General features: G+C 35.2%; 1 non-coding gene across 1 annotated transcript; it reads right to left on the bottom strand.

The window, feature by feature from the left end:
• Positions 1 to 4,932: 4,932 nt before the first annotated feature.
• Positions 4,933 to 5,040, bottom strand: LOC127746302 (small nucleolar RNA R71). Its single transcript, XR_008007922.1, has one exon. It is a non-coding gene; the product is annotated as a small nucleolar RNA R71 (small nucleolar RNA).
• Positions 5,041 to 8,357: the final 3,317 nt, after the last annotated feature.

The raw sequence follows: 8,357 nt of genomic DNA, 5'->3' as shown, positions 1-8,357 counted from the left end.
TTTTCCCTGTTCCTGCTCATATGAAAGAGAAGAAAACAAGAAAAGAAAGAGGAATCTTCTATGTCACAGTATAGAGATTCCTTTATGTTAGTAGAAGAAGAAAGGGGAGAAGAATCCAAACACAAGGGATATAATGAGTTCGGATTTTTAGATGAAGAGAGGTGAAGAGAAGTGTTAGTAAATAAATAATTAAATAGAATAAGAAAAGAGAGGGAGAATTTCGAAAATAATTTTGAAAAAGGGGTTAGTATTTTTGAAAATTAAAAGGTATTAAAATTAAAACATGAAACACTTAATTAATTAAAAAGAATTTTTGAAAACAAGAGAGGTATTTTCGAAAATTAGAGAGGGAAAAGTAGTTAGGTGGTTTTGAAAAAGATAATAAACAAACAAAAAGTTAGTTAGTTGATTGAAAAAGATTTGAAATCAAATTTTGAAAAAGATAAGAAGATAAGAAGTTAGATAAGATATTTTGAAATCAAATTTAAAAAAAAAAAAGATAAAATTACTTGAAAAAAGATAAAAAAGATAAGATATTTTGAAAAAGTTCTCATTTTTAAAATGACTTGACTAACAAGAAACTACAAGATAAGATTCTAGAACTTAAAGATTGAACCTTTCTTAACAAGAAAGTAACAAACTTCAAATTTTTGAACCAATCACATTAATTGTTAGCTAATTTTCGAAAAAAAATTTTGAAAATATTTTGAAAAAGATTTTTGAAATTTTCGAAAATTATAAAAAAAATTGAAAAAGATATGATTTTTTAAAAAGATTTTGAAAAGATAAGATTTTTAAAATTGAAATTTTGACTTGACTTGTAAGAAACAACTTATTTTAAAAATTTTTGACTAAGTCAACTCAAATTTTTGAAAATTATGAGAAAAATAAGGAAAAGATATTTTTGATTTTTGAAATTTTTAAAGAAAAACACAAAAATGACCCAAAACATGAAAATTTTGGATCAAGACACAAGATGCATGCAAGAACACTATGAATGTCAAGATGAACAGCAAGAACACTTTGAAGATCCTGATGAACATCAAGAACATAATTTTGAAAAATTTTTGATGCAAAGAAAACATGCAAGACACCAAACTTAGAAATCTTTACTAGGATAAGATAGGAGAATGATGAGCGGATAATTTATACGCTTTTTGGCATTATTTTTAGGTAGTTTTTAGTAAGATCTAGCTACTTTTAGGGATGTTTTCATTAGTTTTTATGCTAAATTCAAATTTCTGGACTTTACTATGAGTTTTTGTGTTTTTCTGTGATTTCAGGTAAATTCTGGCTGAAATTGAGGGACTTGAGCAAAACTCTGATAGAAGGCTGACAAAGGACTATGATGCTGTTGGATTCTGACCTCCCTGCACTCGAAATGGATTTTCTGGAGCTACAGAACTCCAAATGGGGCGCTCTCAACAGCGTTGGAAAGTAGACATCTAGAGCTTTACAGCAATATATAATAGTTCATACTTTATTCGAGACTAGATGACGCAAACTGGAGCTCAACGCCAGTTCCATCCTGCATTATGGAGTCAAACGCCAGAAACACATCACGAACCAGAGTTGAACGCCAAAAACACATTACAACTTGGCGTTCAACTCCAAAAGAAGCCTCTACACGCATAAAGCTCAAGCTCATCCCAAGCACATACCAAGGGGGCCCTGGAAGTGGATTTCTGCATCAATTACTTACTTCTGTAAACCCTAGTAGCTAGACTAGTATAAATAGGACATTTTACTATTGTATTAAGGGTCCTTCTCCCTATTTTCGAATTCATATCACATTTTGGGGGTTGGCCATTTGGCCATGCCTGGACCACCATCACTTATGTATTTTCAACGGTGGAGTTTCTACACACCATAGATTAGGGGTGTGGAGCTCTACTGTACCTCGAGTTTTAATGCAATTACTACTACTTTCTATTCAATTCATGCTTGCTCTTATTCTAAGATATTCGTTGCACTTCACCATGATGAATGTGATGATCCATGACACTGATCATCATTCTCACCTATGAACGCGTGACTAACAACCACTTCTGTTCTACCTTAGACCGAACGCATATCTCTTAGATTCCTTGATCAGAATCTTCATGGTATAAGCTAGAATTGGTGGCGGCATTCATGAGAATCTGGAAAGTCTAAATCTTGTATGTGGTATTCCGAGTAGGATTCAGGGATTGAATGACTGTGACAATCTTCAAACTCGTGATTGTTGGGCGTGATGACAAACGCAAAAGAATCAATGGATTCTATTCCGACATGATCGAGAACCGACAGATGATTAGCCGTGTTGTGACAGAGCATTTGGACCATTTTTACTGAGAGGATGGGATGTAGCCATTGACAATGGTGATACCCTACATACAGCTTGCCATGGAAAGGAGTAAGAAGGATTGAAAGTATGAAAGCTGTATGTTGCAGAGATCCAAAAGGAACATAGCATCTCCATGCACTTATCCAAAATTCTTACCAATGATTTACATAAGTATTTCTATCTTTATTTTCTGTTTATTTATTATTATTATTCGAAAACTCCATAATCATTTATTATCCGCCTAACTGAGATCTACAAGATGACAATAGCTTGCTTCATACCAACAATATCCGTGGGATCGACCCTTACGCACGTAAGGTTTATTATTTGGAGGACCCAGTGCACTTGCTGGTTAGTTGTGCCAATTTGTGAAGAAAGTGCTGAGTTAGTAGATGCGCATACCAAGTTGAATGCCATTATTAGAGATCACAATTTTGCCTATCAAGTTTTTGGCGCCGTTGCCGGGGATTGTTCGAGTTTGGACAACTGACGGTTCATCTTGTTGCTCAGATTAGGTAATTTTCCTTTTGTTTTATTTTCAAAAAAATTTCGAAAAAAATAATTTTTTTCAAAAATCTTTCAAAAATTTATCACCTATTTTCGAAAATTTTCAGAGTTTTTAAGAATAAATTCTAGAGTTTCATGTAATATGTTGAAGCTTGGTTGGCTGTAAAGCCATGTCTAATTCTTTTGAACTGAGGCTTCCTCCTCCCATGCTTGAACTATGTATGCTAAAGCTTGGCTGGCTATTAAGCCATGTCCAATTCCTATTAAGTTTGGTGTCAATTGCATCTTTTTATTTTTCTAAAAATTTTCGAAAATTTCATGCATGGTGTTCTTCATGATCTTCAAGTTGTTCTTGGTAAGTCTTCTTGTTTGATCTTGATGTTTTCTTGTTTTGTGTCTTTTGTTGTTTTTCATATGCATTCTTGCAGTCATAATGTCTTAGCATTAAAAATTTCTAAATTTGGTGTCTTGCATGTTTTTCTTTTCTTAAAAATTTTTCAAAAATAAATCTTGATGTTCATCTTAATCTTCAAAGTGTTCTTGGTGTTCATCTTGACATTCATAGTATTCTTGCATGCATCATGTGTTTTGATTCATAATTTTCATTTTGTGAGTCATTTTTGTTGTTTTTCTCTCTCATCATTAAAAATTCAAAAATCAAAAAATATCTTTTCCTTATTTCTCTCAAATTTTCGAAAATTTGGGTTGACTTAGTCAAAAAAATTTTAAAATTAGTTGTTTCTTGTAAGTTAAGTCAAATTTTCAATTTTAAAAATCTTATCTTTTCAAAACTTTTTTCAAAAATCAAATCTTTTTCATTTTTCCTATTAATTTTCAAAATTTTTTTTTAAATATTTTTCAAAAATCTTTTTCTTAATTTTATCTTTATTTTCGGAAATTATGCTAACAATGTAATTGATTCAAAAAATTTGAAGTCTGTTACTTTCTTGTTAAGAAAGGTTCAATATTTAAATTCTAGAAACATATCTTTTAGTTTCTTGTTAGTCAAGTAATTAATTTTAATTTTAAAAAAATTATATCTTTTTCCACCATATCTTTTTATCATATCTTTTTAAAATTTTATCTTTTTCAAAAATTTTGACTTTAAAATATCTTTTCCAACTTCTTATCTTTTCAAAATTAATTTTCAAATCTTTTTCAACTAACTAATTAACTTTTTGTTTGTTTCTTATCTTTTTCAAAAACCACCTAACTACTCTTCCCTCTCTAAGTTTCAAAAATTTCTCACCCCTTTTTAAAATTCTTCTTAATTAATTAATTGTTTTAAATTTAAATTTTAATTTTATTTCCCCCTTTAATTTTCGAAAATCACTAACTCCTTTTCAAAATTTATTTTCAAAAACTTCTCTCTCTCATCTTATTCTATTTATTTATTTGTTTACTAACACTTCTCTTCACCTCAAGAATTCGAGCCCCATTCTCACCCTTGTGTTTGGATTCTTCATTCTTCTTCACTCTTATTCCCTTTCTTCTTCTACTAACATAAAGAAATCTCTATACTGTGACATAGAGGATTCCTCTTCCTTTTCTGTTCTCTTATTTCTCATATGAGCAGGAACAAGGAAAAAGGCATTCTTGTTGAAGCTGATCTAGAACCTGAAAGGACTCTGAAGAGGAAACTAAGAAAAGCTAAATTACAACAATCCAGAGACAACCTTACTGAAATGTTCGAACAAGAAAAGGATATGGCAGTCGAAAATAATAATGCAAGGAGGATGCTTGGTGATTATACTACACCTACTTCCAAGTTTGATGGAAGAAGCATCTCAATCCCTATCATTGGAGCAAACAATTTTGAGCTGAAACCTCAACTAGTTGCTCTAATGCAACAGAACTGCAAGTTCCATGGACTTCCATCAGAAGATCCCTATCAGTTTTTAACTGAGTTCTTGCATATCTGTGAGACTATTAAGACCAATTGAGTAGATCCTGAAGTCTACAGGCTCATGCTTTTCCCTTTTGCAGTAAGAGACAGAGCTAGAACATGGTTGGACTCACAACCTAAGGATAGCCTGGACTCTTGGGATAAGCTGGTCACGACCTTCTTGGCTAAGTTCTTTCCTCCTCAAAAGCTGAGCAAGCTTAGAGTGGATGTTCATACCTTCAAATAAAAAGATGGTGAATCCCTCTATGAAGCTTGGGAAACATACAAGTAGATGACCAAAAGGTGTCCTCCTGACATGCTTTCAGAATGGACCATTCTGGATATATTCTATTATGGTCTGTCTGAGTTCTCTAAGATGTCATTGGACCATTCTGCAGGTGGATCCATTCACCTAAAGAAAACACATGCAGAAGCTCAAGAACTTATTGACATGGTTGCAAATAACCAGTTCATGTACACTTCTGAGAGGAATTCCGTGAATAATGGGACGCCTCAAAGGAAGGGAGTTCTTCAGATTGATGCTCTGAATGCCATATTGGCTCAGAACAAAATGTTGATTCAGCAAGTCAACATGATTTCTCAAAGTCTAAATGGATGGCAAAATGCATCCAACAGTACTGAAGAGGCATCTTCTGAAGAAGAAGCTTATGATCCTGAGAACCCTGCCATGGCAGAGGTAAATTACATGGGTGAACCTTATAAAAACACCTATAATTTGTCATGGAGAAATCATCCAAATTTTTCATGGAAGGATCAACAAAAGTCTCAACAAGGCTTTAATAATGGTGGAAGAAACAGGCTCAGCAATAGCAAGCCTTTTCCATCATCTTCTCAGCAACAGATAGAGAATTCTGAGCAGAGCTCCTCTTACTTAGTAAACAAAGTCTCTAATCTGTCTAAGGCCACTTTAAGTTTCATGAGTGAAACAAGGTCCTCTATCAGAAATTTGGAGGCACAAGTGGGCTAGCTGAGTAAGAAAGTCACTGAAACTCCTCCTAGTACTCTCCCAAGCAATACTGAAGAAAATCCAAAAAGAGAGTGCAAGGCCATTGATATAATCAACATGGCCGAACCTAGAGAGGAAGGAGAGGACATGGATCCCAATGAGGAAGACCTCATGGGACGTCTCTCAAGCAAGAAGGAGTTCCCTATTGAGGACCCAAAGGAATCTGAGGCTCATATAGAGACCATAGAGATTCCATTAAACCTCCTTCTACCATTCATTAGCTCTGAAGACTATTCTTCCTCTGAAGAGGATAAAAATGTAACTGGAGAGCATGTTGCTCAATATCTAGGAGCCATCATGAAGCTGAATGCCAAATTGTTTGGTAATGAGACTTGGGAAAATGAACCTTTCTTGCTCATTAATGAACTAGATATATGTGTTCAGCAAACTTTACCTCAAAAAAGACAAGATCCAGGCAAATTCTTAATACCCTGTACCATAAGCACCATGACCTTTAAGAAGGCTCTGTGTGACCTAGGGTCATGCATAAATCTTATGCCACTCTCTGTAATGGAGAAGCTGGGGATCATTGAGGTACAGCCTGCCATATTCTCATTGCAAATGGGAGACAAGTTAGTAAGACAAGCTTATGGATTAGTAGAGGACGTGTTAGTGAAGGTTGAAGGCCTTTACATCCCTGCTGATTTCATAATCTTAAACACTAGGAAGGAGGATGATGAATGCATCATCCTTGGAAGACCTTTCCTAGCCACAGTAGGAGCTGTGATAGATGTTAACAGAGGAGAATTAGTCCTTCAATTGAATAGGGACTACCTTGTGTTTAAGACCCAAGGGTGTTCTTCTATATACATGGAGAGGAAGCATGAAAAGCTTCTCTCAGTACAGAGTCAAACAAAGCCCCCATAATTAAACTCTAAGTTTGGTGTTGGGAGGCCACAGCCAAACTCTAAGTTTGGTGTTGGGAGTCTACAACATTGACCTGATCACCTGTGAGGCTCCATGAGAGTCCACTGTCAAGCTAGTGACATCAAAGGAGCGCTTATTGGGAGGCAACCCAATTTTTATTTATCTAATTTTATTTTTCCTTTATTTTTTCTTTATGTTTTATTAGGTTCATGATCATGTGGAGTCACAAAATAAATACTAAAATTAAAAACAGAATCAAAAACAGTAGAAGAAAAAGCACACCTTGGAGGAAGGGCTTACTGGCGTTTAAACACCAGTAAGGAGCATCTGACTGGCGTTTAACGCTGGAACGGAGCATGGATCTGGCGTTGAACGCCAGAAACAAGCAACATCCTAGCGTTTAAACGCGAGGAATACACCCTGAGGAGAGCTGGTGCTGAACGCCAGAAACAAGCATGGAACTGGCGTTCAACGCTAGAAACATGCTGCAAATGGGCGTTGAACGCCCAAAACAAGCATGAAGCTGGCGTTCAACACCAGAAACGAGCATCAATCTGGCGTTGAACACCAGGATTGCATGCAGAGGGCATTTTACACACCACATTGGTGCAGGGATGTAAATCCTTGACACCATAGGATCTGTGGACCCCACAGGATCCCCACCTACCTCACTCACCTTCTCTCTTCTTCACCAATCACCTCAATCTCTCTTCCCCATCATCTCTTCACCACTCACATCCATCCATCTCTTCCCCACCCAATCCCACTCATATGGCCGAAACATACACATCTCTCCCTCTCCTCCATATCTTCTTCTCCTTCCATTCTTTCTTCTTTGCTCGAGGGCGAGCAACATTCTAAGTTTGGAGTGGTAAAAGCATAGCTTTTTTTGTTTTTCTATAACCATTGATGGTACCTAAGGCCAGAGAAACCTCAAAAAAAAAAAAGAGGAAAGGGAAGACAAAAGCTTCCACCTCCGAATCATGGGAGATGGAGAGATTCATCTCAAGGGTCCATAGCTCAGTAGAAGAGCATTTGACTGCGCATCAAGAGAGCATGAGGAATTCCCTCATCAAGAAATCCCTGAGATACCTCAAGGGATACATATTCCTCCACACAATTATTGGGAGCAACTAAGGATAGGAGCACCAAAATCACTAGGGATCAAGCAACAGAGGCAAGGAAGAGACATAGAGGAGCTCAAAAAGGACCATTGGTCCTTCAAGAAGGCGCCACCCTTAACTTCCTTGTTCTTATTTCTCTATTGTTTTTTTTTTCAATTTTTATGCTATATATTTGTTTATGTTTTATGTCTCTACTTCATGATCATTAGTATGTAGTAACTATGTCTTAAGGCAATAAATAATTCCATGAATCCTTCACCTCTCTTAAATGAAAAATGTTTCTAATTTAAAAGAACAAGAAGTACATAAGTTTCAAATTTATCCTTGAATTTAGTTTAATTATATTGATGTGGTGACAATACTTTTTGTTTTCTGAATGAATGCTTGAACAGTGTATATTTTTGATCTTTTTGTTTATGAATGTTAAAATTGTTGGCTCTTGAAAGAATGATGAACAAAGAGAAATGTTACTGATAATCTGAAAAATCATAAATTTGATTCTTGAAGCAAGAAAAAGCAGTGAAAAAGCAAAAGCTTCCGAAAATAAAAAAGTGGCGAAAAAAATAGAAAGAAAAAGAAAAAACAAGCAGAAAAAGCCAATAGCCCTTAAAACCAAAAAGA

This window comes from Arachis duranensis, chromosome 3, assembly GCF_000817695.3.
Source record: "Arachis duranensis cultivar V14167 chromosome 3, aradu.V14167.gnm2.J7QH, whole genome shotgun sequence".
Lineage (NCBI taxonomy): Eukaryota > Viridiplantae > Streptophyta > Magnoliopsida > Fabales > Fabaceae > Arachis > Arachis duranensis.
The sequence above is the reverse complement of the archived record's forward strand: the minus strand, read 5'-3'. Positions and strand labels throughout refer to the sequence as shown.